Source organism: Schistosoma haematobium, chromosome 4 (assembly GCF_000699445.3).
Source record: "Schistosoma haematobium chromosome 4, whole genome shotgun sequence".
Classification (NCBI taxonomy): domain Eukaryota; kingdom Metazoa; phylum Platyhelminthes; class Trematoda; order Strigeidida; family Schistosomatidae; genus Schistosoma; species Schistosoma haematobium.
In genome coordinates, this window is record NC_067199.1 from 3717113 (window position 1) to 3735024 (window position 17912).

At 32.9% G+C, this 17912-nt stretch overlaps 1 protein-coding gene across 1 annotated transcript in view; it reads left to right on the forward strand.

Annotated features, from left to right (window-relative positions):
• The first annotated feature begins 1048 nt into the window (after nucleotides 1-1048).
• Nucleotides 1049-17912, forward strand: part of ROBO3_2 (Roundabout, axon guidance receptor) — a 56560-nt gene continuing 39696 nt past the window's right edge. The window contains exon 1 of the mRNA XM_012939452.2: nucleotides 1049-1381. The gene's annotated coding sequence lies outside the window, so the exon portion shown is untranslated. The remainder of the gene's footprint in view (nucleotides 1382-17912) is intronic.

Sequence of the window (17912 nt, forward strand, 5' to 3'; positions counted from 1 at the left end):
GTGTTGTTTGCTTGAATCTTCCCATTGTTATTTAGGACTGTAATTAATGTCTCTTATTGGGATATGTGCATCCTGTGTGTTTTGCATCGATATTGCCTGAATTCATAAGCATTATAAGCAAAGATGGATAATGGCTAATAGTAGAATCCAGGACGTGCATGTTCGTCCTATTCGGGACTAGTCAGCTGGATGTACTTGTATCTCAAATTGGATGTTCATTCTTGGACTCAAATTCAGCACCGGTTATTTCAAACGTCATCACGTCTCAGAGTAAACACGAACTCTGAGATGTGGACACATCCAACTGACCAGTTTCAAATAGGATGAAAAGCGCGTCCTTGATTCCACTACTACTCATTATCCATCTTTTATTATTATTATTATTATTATTATTACTATTATTAGCTTTATTCAATATTATATTTTTGGTACAATATAGAATTCTCAGCGCAAAGTATTTCAACAAGTTTCCGTCTCTTTCTTCTTGGTCGGTCCTGGCGATAAATATTGAGTGATTGCCAGTTAGATGCTAACAGTCCAGTAAATGAACATCTGAATAATGTACATTCTTTTCGCTGTATATTGCCAGCAACCACATTCTCTCTTATTGAGTTTTTTGTAACTTTGACAACGAAAGTTTGTACACTTTTCAGAAACGCAGCAGAATAGGTTATGCGATTAATAAACATAGTGATATATTAAAACAAACAAAAATAGATAACTTGTTGAAATATCTAGATGGCAGGAGCAGGTAGCCCAGATGATCAAGCAGGCCGCCGTCTTTCAAAAGAAATACTTTAATTATGTTTGATAAAACTGTTCACTTTAAAATATAATGTGTTTTATTCATGCTTCATTTAACATTCAGACACTTTTTTGGGGGGGACATAACAAACTTGTTTGTAATGTTATACTTCATAAATATAAAAAAACCTGATTGGTTAATGAACATCTAAAAGCTCACATCTGATTGGTCAATGTTCTGAAACCAAGTTATCCGCCTAATTTAAATCTATCATATGATTGGTCAATTAAAATTGCCTATAATCAAATATTACAATCGTTTAATTGGTATTCTATGAATCAGATAAATACTTGCCAACATTTAAGATGATGTTACTCAAAAAGAAGAAAAACAAAACAAAACCAAGAAAAAAACTTGAATAAAATCTCCTGAAGAAAAGGTTTTAACATACAAACAAACATTTTCATTATCAATTAAATCAATGAATTGGATAGTTTATTTGAACCAAACTTTTTTACTAACCAAAGATAATCTCGTTTAATGGAACTTTGTCATTACATATATAGTGAATAAGAATGTCTTTAGTTTATTTATTATTTCAAAGGACAGTACCAAAAATAATATTTGATTGAATAAGTAAGTTAATGTTTGTATTATATGTTTGCTTTTATTCAGTTTTATATAAAAAATATTATATAATATTACTTACTTACAAATTTTACGCCTCATGAAGGAGCATAGACCGCTCACTAGCATTCTCCATTCATAATATAAATTGATCAAAATCATATATATTGAGGTTGGATTATGTACGATCCCGCGAGGCGGGGTTGTGGATGCGCACTGCTGCGGAGTCCCACAATAGGACGAAACGGCCGTTCAATGCTTCCAGGTTTTCCATGGTGGTCTAGTTTTAATTAACTCATGATCTCAACTGTTTAAATTACTACAATCTCCACAAAGCCCCTTCAGATAATAATTGAATTGCTACATAGTTTTGTTATGTAACAAGATTAATTGTTTTAGTTATATATTGAGTAATACTCGAACTAAACGAAGTGATATATTGACAGTTCCTTATTTTAATATGTCGATTGATCATGGAGAATATTGGTTACTTACTTACTTACTCCTGTTATTCACAACCGACCAGTATTCTCCAATCCACTCTGTCCCAGGCCTTCCTTATTATTTCTATCCAATTGTTATTCATTCTTCACATGTCTTTCACCATTTGACTAGCGTCTAAATAAATATTTGTAAATAGTTGTCATTTCTTTTATAGCACACAAATATTCTACGGTGTTGGAAAGAGGGTTACATTTTTTACACATAACACATTGAATTAACACAAAACTATGAATCAGATAAATAAATGTATTGAATCGTATAAATAAATTGTTTTTTTATTTTTAGCTTATAATGTTACAAACATAGTTCACCTTTCATCACATAAAGTAACATATAAAATGAGGTAGATAGTGATAGGAACAACATTCAAGTACACTAAGCTGGATGATTTGGTTTTGAAGCTTTCATCATTCTTCGGGATAACATTATCAGCACAAACGATGAAAGTTTCATGATCAAACTATCCAGCTTAGAGGACAAAACTTCATCAAAATCATCCACTTGAGTTACAAATCTTCTCAACCTTCTCACATCCATGTACATTTTATTTGAACGTTCACATTCATAAGTATACTAACGACATATTTTTGTGATTTTCCTTCGAATGAACCAATTTCATAATCGTCATGAGCATTGTTCAACAAAATTATGTATGACTTGAATAATAGACGATTTTAAAAATATTAGACAGGCAAGTTTTTTTCCAGTCAGAGCCTACATACATAATTAATGATACAGTAATTAATAATATCAAATGTGATAGCTGACACCTTATGTCATGCGAAACATGATTTAAATATTCAACCATTTAGTAACCTTTAGACATTCGTACCGAAAACAACGAAATCTTTATCCTTTTTAATTACTTAATCATTTATTCAAGAAAGATTTTTATAGAACCTTTTATTTGTTCCATCCTATCAATTACTTATGACTGTTACTCCCAATGGAGCATAGGACGTCGACTACCATTCCCCAAGTCACACTGTCCTAAGCCTTCCTTTCTAGTTCTATCCAATTGTTGTTTATTCTTCTCATGTTTGTTTCCATTTGTCGGTGTAGTGTTTTCTTTCGTCTTTTATTTCTTCTTTGGCGTTGAGGAATCCATGTGAGCGTTTGCCTTGTGACACAGTCGAGTGCTTTCCTCAATGTGTGTCTTATCCATTTCTAGCGCTTATTCCTGATTTCTTACCCCACTGGGATCTGGTTTGCTAGATCAAATTAATCATGCTATGATAGCCTGGTTATTGTTCTAACCATTTGGATTCATGTTCTGAGTAGATGTGTAGTGTCAGTTATTATGCCAAGCCCATATACCTTATTCTAGCTTTCGGATATCCCATTTTATTCATTCTACTTGAGTCATATGTTGACCTTGTTATTTATTCGCTTATCAATCTTGGCTGTTTTTATATGAGCGTATTTATGTGTGCCCTTCTTATCCCATTAATCACATGTCTGTAGCTTTACTTTGTCTGGCTATAAATATTGAGTAACGCTTGAATAAAAGGGGAGTTGGCATGAGTACAATGTATCGAGAAGATAATACGACTTTTCATATAATTTTTTAGCTGTGACGGGGTTCTATCTCCAATTTGTACTTGGCTAAGGAGTTGTTCGACGGCTTGTTGGTCACTGAGAGAGAGAGTTTTAATTACTGCCTCTTTTAGCACGTCGCATGGTTTTTCTGTGTCTGGTTTTGCTAGTGCCTCTTGAACGCTGTCAGCTACTTCGTCTGGGAGTAGTGTGCTTGTCAGGCCGAACTTATCCTTTTGCAAAAGAATGCGGTTAGCGAGAAAATAATTTTCAAGTCTTATAAACCAAAGTTTTGGGTCTGTGATTTTAAAAGAAGGGGCAGGGAGGTTAAGAGACCTCACGGACGAGGCTTGCTGTACGCTTGAAACTGAGTTTTCATAAGACATGCTTATAAGAATTAAGTAGCACACGAAAATAACTTAACAGTCACAAGGAAGAACAGACGGGCAAAAACAATGATAATAAAAAAAATGGCACAATTTATAAAATGGAACAGACTTACTAAATTGCACCAATATATCAATTGTTTATGGATGATTGTTGCTTATTATGATTATAATTGTCACGTTTAATAATGTTTGCGAAATAATGTAAGTGTAATTAAAATAATAATATAAATCCACAGTTGTAATTATAGTTCATTTGATAATCCAAATTGAGAACCAATTTTTTTTCCAAGAAACGTCCTGTATATTATACATAATATTCACAATAATTATAAGCTATTGGTTTAAAAGAACCTTTATAGATAACAAACAAACATTCAATGTACTTAGCATATTACACTTCTGCTACCATACAGTCAAATAATAAGTAAACAGTTAACACTGAGATAACTGAAACGTTTTGTTTATTTGTGTGGTTGTCTTCAGTGATTTTTCTCAATAGTAAACTAACTCAATAAGACATGTGTTTTGACATTGAAAATAGCATAAAATCCAATACAAGTGAATTGTAAGTACTTTCAAACTGTTTAGTGTTATTCATATTGCTCACATGGTTACAATCAGTAACTCATTACCTATCGAATCACCAAAAGAAATGAAAAAAAACTTGTTGCTTAATATATGCATGATCTCATATAAGAATTGTATTTATCAAAGACATCAACTTTACAAGCAATGATGACCAAAGAGCAGTAAAAAGTTTGTTTTCTATTTGTAGCATTGTATATCCTGATAGTGTAAAGGTAACGTACTCACTACGAAACTTCTGATCTTGTACTTAGTCGTTCTGTGTAAGTTAAACTATCTTTTTAAAAAAGTAACGGGTCAGTGGTCTAGTGGTTAAGTGCTCACGCGCGAGACTGATAGGTCCTGGGTTCGAATCTAGCGAGGTGGGATGATGGATGCGCACTGTTGAGAAGTTCGACAATAGGACGAGTTAGCCATTCAGGGCTTCTAGGTTTTTTATGTTGGTCTAAATTCAATTGACTCATGATCTCAACTATTGAAATGACTACAATCTCCTTAAAACCCTTTCTGATACTAGAATCTGATAAGTCTTGAAAAAGGTACCAATTAATTTTAATTACTTTACTCAAAGTGAAATATCCCCAAAACGATATCAATAATCTGTAAATAATCGAAAAAAATAGTTAATGTGTCCATCTAAATGATCTAAAAAACAATTTTATTTCACTAAAAGCATTTCTATTTACTCACTTATCAGATACAACTTTCCGTGTACTTAATTATGAATCATACTTGAAGTCCAAAGAAACTAGTGACATTAACCAAAATTATATAAATGGACATTAGATCGAAACTGGTTATCGTTTTGTTTTAGTGAGTTAGTTTTCTACAGGATGGGGTCGCTAACCTCGTATCCGACTCTCCTCAATTATCAGAGCATGGAACTGGCAATAGCCTAAGAAGTGCTCCAGGAGGAGAATGTTGGTTGGTAGCCTATGCTACATTGGGAGTAACAGGCGTAATTAAGTAAGATTGAAACTGTAACTTGATAACTGAAACTTAAATAACTTATTCATTAAACCATCACTCCTCATCTAAGAAATGCATCAAATCCATATTCTTTATTTGTATGCTGTGACAGTAAATAAAACACAAACAAACATGTAGCGAATACATTTTGATATGTCACTACTCAAACAATGATTGATGTTAACTAGTCATTAAATTTACCTGTTAAACTACACTATTACATTCATTCATCTTTTAGTATTAAACTTTTCTATCCAGAAAATAAACATTTGCTTCGAATATTTGAATGAAATACATAAGATGATGGTTGAAAGTATTCAACAGGAAACCATGGATCCGGGTTTCGTGCTATTTCGGCACTCGTGATCAAGGTATACCTGTAATCTTGAAGGAACTGATACTCCCTGAAGGATTCAATCCTGTGTCACTCAAATCCACAGTCAGAAATGTTAACTCTGAGCTATCCGTCTCACGAATGATTTCCTGTAGAACTGACATATATTTACAATTAATTGATTATTAGGTGGTAATCAATCTCTGATCCTTCATAGTGCAGATCAAATCCTATTGTTCAAGTTGTAATATGAGCACTAGTTTGAGTGATTTGACTGACCTTCCATAGGAATACCTCCAAACACCATCTTAACTCAATATAATGCACTCAATATTGAGTCACTTAGACTAGTGGCTACAAGTGCAAACTTGATCGATAACATTCAATCTTCACTAAGAAGTACCTGAAATATATCACCACTCATTGAAATGAAATACATACACAAACTTATCATTATTATTTGTAAACATTCTGAACAAAGTTCAATAATTAAAAATTCTATTATTAATGTAGCCTACATCAATGTATTGTACTTAATATATATTACTTATAATATATATATATACAAATTCATTAGACAACAAGTGTTTCTAATGGTATGTATCAATTAAGGATACATGATAGAATAGAAGAAGCATGGATTCTTTCTCTTTTTTTTTATATTTTCAACACGACGACTAACAATGGTTAAATATATCTCATACACGTTACACACATATACATTTCACTAATTTAATACATTTCAATTAAGCTTATGATATATATATACATACATAGATTTAAGTGAAGTCAGTTGTTTCGCCTGTGTTTACTCCATGACTCATATGTTAACAGTGCACAATTCTTTTATAGTTTTTTTTGTTTCTAAAAAGAAAATATGGGAACTAATGATGAAAGATTGGAGTCAAATATATGAAATCATGTTTGGTTGTGTTTGTTTTTGGTAGTAAATTTGACGCCTTTTTCGACAAATTTGCATAGTCACATATAACATAGTTGAATAGTCTCAACAACAACAACAAAAACAAAAAAAAAAGTTGTTTTTTTCTCTGAAAAAATTGTTAAATTAGTTTTTATTCAGAAAATTGAATAATTGTAGTGAATTGAAACTTCACTCGATTTCACAAGCAGATGGCTATTAGGACTCAGTAACTAAGTGGATAACACGATGGCGTTTCCAGCGAACGGTACTCTGGGTTTGAGTCTCATAGTGAACATCAACTATGAGACACAGGTACATCCAAATGACGAATCACAAATAGGACGTGCGTCCTGGATTCTGTTGTTAGCCACTATCTATCTTTGCTTATAAAGGTTGTGAATTAAGGTAATATCTACACAATACGCACAGGATGCATATATCCCAATAAGAGGCTGATGATCATTTGCAGTCTTTAACATCAATGGGAAGATTCAAGCAAAACAAGGCCGAGTAATTGTAGTTTCTTTTTTCATAAAAATTCTATACTTGATCATAGTTATTTAGATAAGTTTTTGAAAGAAATAAAGCAATTACTTAACATTAAGAAATAAATTTGATTGTTAAAAGAATGAGGTTTTTGTGAAGATTGCAGTAATTTTGAATAGTTGAATTTATGAGACAATCTAAGATAGACCATCATTGGAAATCTGACTGTTTCGTTTTAATATGGGATTCTTCAGAAGTGCTCATGTAGAACTCGAGTTGGTGACTTTCGGTTTTTGGCATGAACTCTTATCCTCTAAACCATTGAGCTGTCGTCTAATGGTGTTCACGTCTAAGTTTAACAAATACACGATATTGGGCAACCATCCACCATTGTCTTTACTGAGTGACTGCCTCTCTCGTGTTCGAGTGTCGTGTGCGTGAGAGATCGTGATGCTTACTACTGAGGAGTTCCATACTAAGACGAAACAGCCATTTAGTGCTTCTAGGTTTTCAATGTTAGTCTAGCTTAGATTGAATCATAAATTCAACTATTAAAAATTTGATTATATTTTATATTCTAACTATAATTTGAAAGAGTCCATTTATGGTTCAATACCTTATAATTATGAAATCGTTTTTTGTTTGTTTTATTTAATATAGCAGTAAAAATTATGATACAAAATGCACACTTTTGATGCAATTTCATTCACTGAGCTGGACGATTTGATCTTGGAGCTTTCACTTCTACCTGAACTTTGTGTTGATAATGTCATTCAGAAGAACAATGAAAGCTCTATGACTACACCATCCAGCTCAGAGAAAAAAACTCCATCGAAATCATCCATCTGAGCTACAAATCATTTCCATCATCCTTAAAGTATACACTTTTAGTTTTCCATTTAAATTCGGTAGTTAAGTTTATTTTGATGATTTTGTAGTATCTATGATTGTTCAACACATTATTCAAATCAGTTTAGTGATTATTAAGATATCTCATTTACATTTATATGATTTTTTAGTTGTATAATTTATTCCGTTGTCTAATCATAATGATTTCACATTATGTAATATGTGAATAATACTTTATAAAAAATAACTTAGATGAAGTAATTGAAATATATTGGATTCGAATCCCGCGAGGCGGGTTTGTGGATGCGCACTGTTGAGGAGTCCTACAATAGGACGAAACGACCATCCAATGCTCTCAGGTTTTCTATGGTAGTCTAACTTCAAATGACTCATGATCTCAACTATCAAAATTACTAAAAATGGTACTTCTCTCACAGATTTACTTCCTTTGTTAGAGATGGAAATTTTATTTTTCGTAAGTAGACAGCAACCAGGTAGGTATATTAGTACATAGGTAGATATATAAGTGAATAGATTTCAAAGGGGAAAATAAATGTTTTTCTTTTTGTTGTTTTACTTTCATTTCTCTTTTCTGATAAATTGATGCTTAGTCAAGAATGATCATCGAAATCATTTGGAGGTGAACATAAAAGTAAAATAAATCAAACTGTTTAAAATGAATTTTAATGTTGAATTGGCGACAAATTTGTTGTTTTGTGGTGGTCGATCTTCAGCATAATCCTTAAGCTTCGGCATACTGTTTGTCCTGATGACTGTCACTAGATAACGCCACAATGTTATATTAATCAGAAGGTGAATATGAAGTGTTGATTAAGTTTATTATTGCACCACACACAAACTGACTTATGTAACTAGTTTAGGAATTACTAAACTTAAATGCTGTGGTTGTCGGGTGCTCAAATTGCTCAAATTTCAACTACCAAGTCGGGGATCTGAAAATTGTTAAATATACTTCTGTTTAGGCAATTGGATAGTATCACTAGTACTTACATATAAATCATGGTTTGAAATCAAATCCATCAATCTGTACTTTGTCAATGATTTCATAAACAAAAACATCAAATCAAGTTAACGTTAGAGAGTGATTCAAACCCCCAGGGTCTATTGACTGAAATCTTCAATTAACAATGGTAAAAAAAATTCGTTTTACACATACAAATGCAAATTAAAATTTCATAGAAAAATATTCAAGTTAGATATTTACCTATGAATTAGATATTTACTCACTATTCTATCACTCCACTTGGAGCCCCTCTCGGGCTACTGTCGGTCTCAAGCCGGAATAAAGGTGTGAGCATGAGGTTAGCGACACCATCCAGTAGAAAACTAATTCGCTAAAAAATGCTAGCAAGAAAACACAATTCAAATCATTTAAACTCTGGCCTGAAAGTTAGAAGCTCTTCATTTCGAAGAGTTATAACGCCTCATAGTGAATGCCAAGTTCCTTCGGAAGTCATGAATCTGATCTCTCTTTTGACAACCATAGCAACCATTCATTCAGGTACATGGAATGCTCGTACAATGTAGGAGACTGGGAGAGTATTCCAAATTACTACAGAATACAATATGTAATAACTCCTTCCCAGTTGAATTATACCATTAATAAATCATGTTTACAGAATCAATATCACCGACTTCATGGTAGCTATTCGATGAGTAATAAGTGTATACGATGAGTATCATTAGGAAATAATCAATCAACGGACAAGCATAGGTGATGTAATAACAAACATTATTATTATATTCACTTTATATATATATATATCAGGAAAAATGATGCCCTTTCTGACAACCAGAGTAACCATTCATTTAGATATATGGAATGTTCGTATAATATGGGAAACGGGGAGAGTAATCCAATTTGCTGTGGAAATGAAAAGATACAATCTGAAGTTGCTTGGAATTAATGAAACACATTAAACTCAGATTGAACAACAAAGTCTAACATCAAGATAGCTACTGATTTACTTTGACCATGATCAAGAAACTACTTTACATATACAAAGAGTTACACTATTGATTTTAATCACCTCAAAGAATTTCATTGATAATATTCATAACTTCATATAGTTACATTACTTAGGTCTTTTCTTTTTGTTTACATTTTTTTGGGGGGGGGAAGGGAATTCTCATTTTCAGTTAATCTTAAAGATTTATTATCTAAACTAAATGATGCATTAGGGTTGTGTTTTCTTTTTTTTTTCGGATGGGGTAAAATGAGTGAAGTAAGCAAACAATTTAGATTTCACTTTATACTACTCTTATTACTTTACTATAAAAGTTAATCTTTATAAAAATGATTATCAAGCTACTTTTATCACCTAAATAATAGAAGGAAGATAATCTGTGTGTATTCACACGTATTAAGATTTAATTATCATTAATATTATTGAATAATTTATTATTATTATTATTATTATTATTATTATTATTATGAATAGTAAGGATGTAAACTATGATTAACGGGAGGGGGGGTAAAAAGGAAAGAATCTTGAATAGATAAATAGAACAACGCAGTTTAACACCATATTAAGCCATAGAAACGGATTAGGATTGATTGTTCATTTATTATTATTATTTTTTTTTTTAATAGAATGCCAATTATGCTTGGTTTAACATTTCTATGAATAGTAAACTGTAAAGAAAAATAAATTTAATGATGGATGTTAGAGAAGAAAAAAGACAACTATCTTGATTTTTAAGTAAAGATAAATAGTGGCTAGCATTGGAATTCAGGACGAGCGTTTCGTTCTATTTGTGACTCGTGAGCTAGATGTATTTGCATCTCAGAGTTGATGTTCACACTCGAACTCGAACTCAGAGTACCGTTCGCTTGAAATGCCATCGTGTTATCCACTTAGTTACTGATTCCTGATAAACATTTGATTGTTCAATGGGGGGAAGTTTAAATTTTCTTGATACTGTTTACTTGTATCTTCCCATTGATGTTTAGGACTGCAATTGATTCGTGTCTTATAGGACGAAACGCGCGTCCTGAATTCCACTGCTAGCCACTATCCACCTTTGCTTATCAAGCTTGTGAATTATGATAGTATCGAGGCAGTATGTACAGTGTGTACATATGTCGATAAGAGACTGATCAATTGCAATCGTAAACAATAATGGGAAGATTCAAGCGAAACCACACCAATTGAAATTATCTTGATTTTTGATATTTTAAGACAAATTATTATTATCTATGAATAGTTTTCATAATGGATTGTTATAAGTCGTAGGTTTATTAGAAATTTGAAAGCATTGGATAAACTGGACAACTGTTACAACTTAAAAAAGTACATACTCCATGTACTGAGTAACGGATGCTCCTCTTAGAAGATTGCACTCTGATCTAATAGTTCGATTAGGGTCATTTTAAGAGATCAGTTAATGTTGTATAATTTCCTCAGAAATCTCCACTTTGAGTAACTTTCAATAAAATTCATCATACTGGTAATGGACTTCCGGAAACATTTTTTGAATAGTTAACTAGAAGTCTTTATATATCAACCTCTGTTTCAAAATTACGAAAACCCGAAACAAATGTGTTCTAAGACATTAGTAACTTTATGAAACTGGAAATATTCGAACCATTATCATCAGCTGAAAAAGCAACTAAACCTTGTTTAGGACTTCTCACCAGTAATCCATGCTAGGACCAAACCATAAACTTAAAATATCACGGAAAGTGAAATTGAAGCCATATTCATATTGAATCAGTCTAACCCATCTAAACACAAATTCGCATTGGCTTACGGGTAGTTTTGAAATAAGTTTAGGTAAAATTTATAATGTTGCCTACGTGAACATCTAATGAATAACACACTGATAGCGTTAGGTGAATATCGCACTCTAATGGAATTTAATCCAGGAAAAAAACAATGGACAATTACATTGCAGTTAGGTCATCGGGCTCATTATAAAACTAGATTATTCTCAATGTAATATCAAACAACTATTTAATGTCCCGTGGTTATGTTTTCTTACTTTATGTCAGTGAAACATGGCCGGTAAGAGTAGAGGATATTCGTAGGTTAATAGTTTTCAATCATAGGTGTCTTTGAAACATATATCATGAGACCACTGAGTAAGTAATGCAGTTGTTAGAAAACAGGTACTAAGTAAGGATGGCAAATCAATAGACGAAGTAGTGGAACTTCATCAGCTGAGATGGCTTGAACGTGTGTTACTTATGCCCGACCACCAACTGCCCCGATGAGCAATGTTTTATGGTGTGGGAGTAGGTTGGAAGAAAGCTAGGGGTGGCCAGACCAAAGCATGGCACAAGTTCATGAAATCACTGAAAAGTGGAGTGAGTCATGTTGGTAGGTGTAGACTGCCTGGTTTCCGGGATCCGCAAGACGATAGCAACCGATGTTTAGAGACCTTGAATGACATGGCTCAAAATCGTTTGCAATGGCGCAGGTGCATACACTCTTTGTGTTCTCCCAAATTCTAATCTCCTGAATTCATCATGTCCCCAGTTTTTTCTCTATCCAAATTTATTTCACTGAATTATACTCATTGATTAACATCTCTAGACCCTAATCTTTCCAAGTACTGCTTATGAATTTACTACTTCTACCACTACGGGATTTGAATCGACAACTGCATCTCCGTGTTAATGTGGTGTGGCAACTTGAACTGATGTACGTAAGTACGAAATTCTACGTTGTTACTGACTGAACTGACTGACTGATTCTCTTAAAAATTACAAACTTTAATTATTTTCATTCTTATTAGTTATCAAGAATTTCAAGAATTTGTTATCACAACATACGTTTTACAATAGAATTACAGGCGTTCGCACACCACACCGATAGGTCCTAGGTTCGAATTTCGCGAACGGGATCATGAATGCTCATTGCTGAAGAGCCCCACAACAGGACGAAACCAGCGTCCAGTACTTCCAGGTTTTCCATGATGGTTTAGCTTGAATTGACTCATGAATTCAACTATTATAATTTCTGTTATTTCTATCACTTTGTTGACTTGTATAGACTTCATTCATAAAGGACCTAGTTTGTTTACAAATGAAAAACAAACTTTTTCATATTGATAAATATGGAAGAAAGAATCAAATAACGATGACGGTTAAATAAACATTACCTTTGACTCTTTTTTTATCTTAAGTATTTACAAATCGAATAGACACAATTTTATAACATTAACAAATGAATTTCATTGTTGAAACTGAACAGGACATTAAAGGTATAAAGTAACAATAGTTCTTTCAAGTGGTCAGTCGGCAAATCTAAATCTATGTTGTTAGTATATCGTTTCGGGTAAAGGTACACTAGTGAATAACACTAGTAACGATAATATTAAAGAAATTCCAATTTGGTTACTACGTATTTTTAGTCTTTATGTTATAGCAACTATCATCCTACAACCAATTACGATTATAGTTAAATATTGGTTAAGCCCTTTTGATTCACTTACTTAACAAACGATTCGCATATTTCTTTGTATCATTATCATCACTAGAACACATGACAGACTCGAGCTAAAATGTTGATTGTTTATATATCACTCGATGATTCATCCTCCTCCCCATCTATGTATGTTGTAGTGACTCACATTTATCACGAGAACACGACTGGTTTAATAGAAACAATTATTATTATAACCAACTGTACCAGTGTTTGTTTTAACGTGCTTTTGTTTGACTGTGATAATGACAGCTATATTTTGCTTCCTTTCTGTTACACACACTTCGATTGTAACTTCGCGCGAATTCGGTTACCTTTTGTAACCAAGGTTGTATCCTGGCACGATCTCGGTATCCTTTCAATGCCACGAGATCGCCAGCAAATATACACCTCGACTTGGTCCATTAATTGCCTTCTGATATTTGGCTTCTCGGGGATTTTATGGATTTATTTGGTTACGTCCAACCCTCGCCTTCTGATTTATCTGGCACGTGTTTCTTTGTAGCGGTGTTCATAGTCAATTTCGACTCGACGCCACGCTACAATGTACTCAAATCATATTATTAGCTTTAGCTTTGCCTTGATGTGCCTTCATATTATTTAACTATAAATTTGCCTATGTAGCTGCTCAAATATACTTATTCAGCTCCCTGCTACAAATTCGATCGATGTGCTTATAGCTTTGTTATCCGGGCTATCCCCTAATAAACTGTACTTACCACTTCTCATTGCCTGCCTTCTCATTTCAAACACCGTTCAGATTTATATCATAACGGTATTTGAAGACAAGTTACTACAATGTAAACGAAGATCTTTGATAAAAATTCTCTAGTCCATGGTAAGTATCTGATAAATCTTAATGTAAATCATTTAAGCTGTGAATTCCTAACTGTATTAACCATTACATAATGAATAAACTATACTATAATTACTTTTAGTAGATATAATCAATGTTCGTATTTGACTATTCTACTTAACTCCACTATCACTTATAGATGAAGTAATCAGATTTAAGACAGAGCGTGTTGGATTGTGGAGCGAAATTCATTCATCTGTATGATTAAATAACATTTTATTCTTATAGCTGATATCAGTTTATGATGAAAAATTTCAATGGTTAAGATTATGAGTCAGTTGAAGCTAGACCATCATGAAAAACCTGTAAGCACTGAACGGCCGTTTCGTCCTATTCTGGGACTCATGATCTTAACCATTGAAATTACTATAATATCCACAAAACCCATCTGATATTATGAAAAATCCTAACCTTCTTTAGACCCTAATAAGTTGACGGATTTTATCAATGTCACATTAGTGCATCATTCAGAGATGATCCATAAATTATATTCTCATTAATTTATCTTTGTTACCAATTAATGAGTTATCATTATGACATATTATTAGTTATATTTTATCCAAAAGATAATAAACTGAGTATTTTTATTTCAATAAGCAAGTAATAGAATTAGCATCCATATGTAAATTATACATTACACACTTGATCTAGTTTATTGTGTTAGATCAATTAGACATCATAACCAAACATATATACTATTATATGTTAAAACTGGTTAGTGATTAGAAGTGGAATCCAGAATGCATGTTTTGTTCTACTTGGGACTCGTTACTTTGATGTACTGGTATTTCATAGTTGATGTTAACCTTGGGAATCAAACCCAAAGTAAAGTTCGCTTGAAATGACATCGTGTTATCCACTTAGCTACTGATTCCTGATAGCCATCTGCTTGTGTAATGGGGCGAAGTTTAAATTCACTTGGTATTGTTTTTATTTGTATCTTCCCTTTTTTATTTAGGACTGCAATTAATCAGTCTCATGTTGGCATATGTGCATCCTGTGTGGATTGTCTCGATATAGCCTTAAGTCACAAGATTTCTAAGCAAATATAGGATATTGACTAGCAGTGGAATCCACGATGCGCGTTTCTCCCTACTTGGAACTCGTCACCTGGATGTACTTGTATCCCATAGTTGATGTTCATTTCAGGACTCGAACCCAGAGTACCATTCGCTTCAAATGCCATCACGTTATCAATCTTTACTTTAAAAAAACTTGTGACTTAAAGCTACATCGAAGCATTTCACACAAGATGTACATCTACCAAAAAAGACTGATCAATTGTAGTTCTAAATAACAATGAGAAGATACAAGTAATATAACACCAAGTGAATGTTTCTAACTTAGTGTTATATATATTCTATGAAATGAACTTTATTACTATTTCCTTCATGAGTCACACTACTGATATATTGTATAAAAGAGTTAATATGACAAAAGAAATTTAACTAAAATCATAAATTATATTGAATTACATAGTGACTAATGAATTTATTTTATGTATCAGTATAAATGACAATTACTAACATAATTTGCATTTTTTTTTTTGAAGGGGAATTTTACAATGGTATAGTGGTATTTGTAGTAATTTATGTTCATTATTCTTTTTATGCTTTTGTTTTTGTATAGTCTAATATTGAATAATTTTCCTGGTTAGCGTTATTTTTAGCGAGTTAGTTTTCTACGGGATAGTGTGACTAACCCCATACCCAATCTCCTCATTTTTCCGGGCGTTGAACCGGCAGTAGCCCCCGGAGGGACTCCAGGTGGGTTGGAGAATGCTGGTTGGCGGCCTATACTTTATTAAGAGTAACAGGCGTAAGTAAGTAATAGTCTAATAGTACACGATACTGAAGTTCTGTTTGATAAGTCATTGGAAACTAATTTGAAGTTATTCAAATTGCCTTCAATAATACGAAATGTTTATGTACTCTAATGGAGGTTTTAAAACCCGTTTTCCTTTTTGTTGTTTCATAATCCAAGTAACATTTAATCAATCCGAAATAAGGTAATATGGATATTAGTTGGTTAAGCGCCTTGCGCGAGACTGATAGGTCCTGGGTTCGAATCTCGCGAGGTGCGGGACCGTGGATGCGCACTGTTGAGGAGTCCCATACTAGGACGAGACGGCCATCCATTGCTTCCAGGTTTTTCATGGTGGTCTAACTTCAATTGACTAATGATTTCAACTATTAAGTTACGTGCTGTCAACTATCAAGAAAATAGTTTCATCAAAATCATGAATTGATCTAAGATAGATCATTAGTAAAAACCAGGAAAAATTGGATGGTCATCCCATCCTAGTACATAACTGCTTATCCACGATTCCGTACATAAGAATCAAACCCGAAACTTCCGGTCTCAACATTTAAGAGGATACAGTTATCTAAGATCACTTATCTTCTATTTAGTTTCAAGGCATGGAATTTTAAATAATGGTTAGAAACACAAATAAACTGTTGAAACTAAAGTGAATTAAACTATAAAGCTTTAACCTTAACACCTAAATATTCAATTATTAATAATAAGTACTAAACAATTACTTTCAAAATGATTATTAAGTTACTAACCTAAAATTTTTGAACTTTCAATCAATGATTTTATTTATTTAAACACATAAGTATTGGTACAAGGAGGCACTAAATAGATATGCACCAAATAAATCATTCAACGTATGTTAGGGATGGATGCTCAAACCGAAGCAACTGGTTTTCTTAGGGAGCCACAACCGGAGCCATCGACCTAAGTGTCTAATCCACAAGGAGGTAGAACAACGTCATGAGATGCAGTCCCATGATAGCTGGTGACTAACGATTGGTTCCTTCAGGATACTGGAACCCATGTAAACCATTGGTTTGGAATCAAAGTTTTCCAACTCTTCTAGGTTGACTCTGTATGTCTATCAACCTGGGTAAAGTGCCAGACATTTGCTTTTCCTCCTCTCAATTTCGTAAACAACACCCGTGTTGTGAGAATACAATGAGTAGGAATTTCCTGACAGTGGCTGTATACGCGTGACCATGTCACAGCTTTTCAAGAAGGAGAGCTGACTTTCTTCACTCTCGACTGTACAAAGGCATTTGGGAGAATTCGATCAATGAAAACTCGTTAGTTGATATTTCACATTTCAAACTTCTTTAAATAACCTATAAATTGACAAATTTGATCAGATAAAATAATCAATCCATTTTTCTCTCCCTTTTTTTCTTGTTGTTGTTCTTCTTCTCCCTAAAACTAATATTCAATTCTTTCTATTATTTCGTTTCAATTAATGTTACCACACGTTATGTTGACATATTATTTAAACTTTGTTTATTTAAATAATAATAATAATAATACTTAAATTTCATTTTTATTTTGTGGGAAGGAATTGTTAGGTCATTTGTTTCTATTGAGGTGATATGAATAAATTCCGGAATAATAGTTTGTTACTGAGATATAGTAGCTTGGATACATATTGGTGTGTATTGATTGATCAGGGGTTTAGTTTTTTTTTAGTTTTTTTAAAATTATATAACCTAATTAATTCAGATTTGATGCATTGATTATGATGGGTAAATGTTCTAACAGATACATAGTGAGATATGTTTATTTATTTAAATACATAAGTATTGGTACAAGGAGGTATCGAGTAGATATGCACCACATCAATCATTCGAT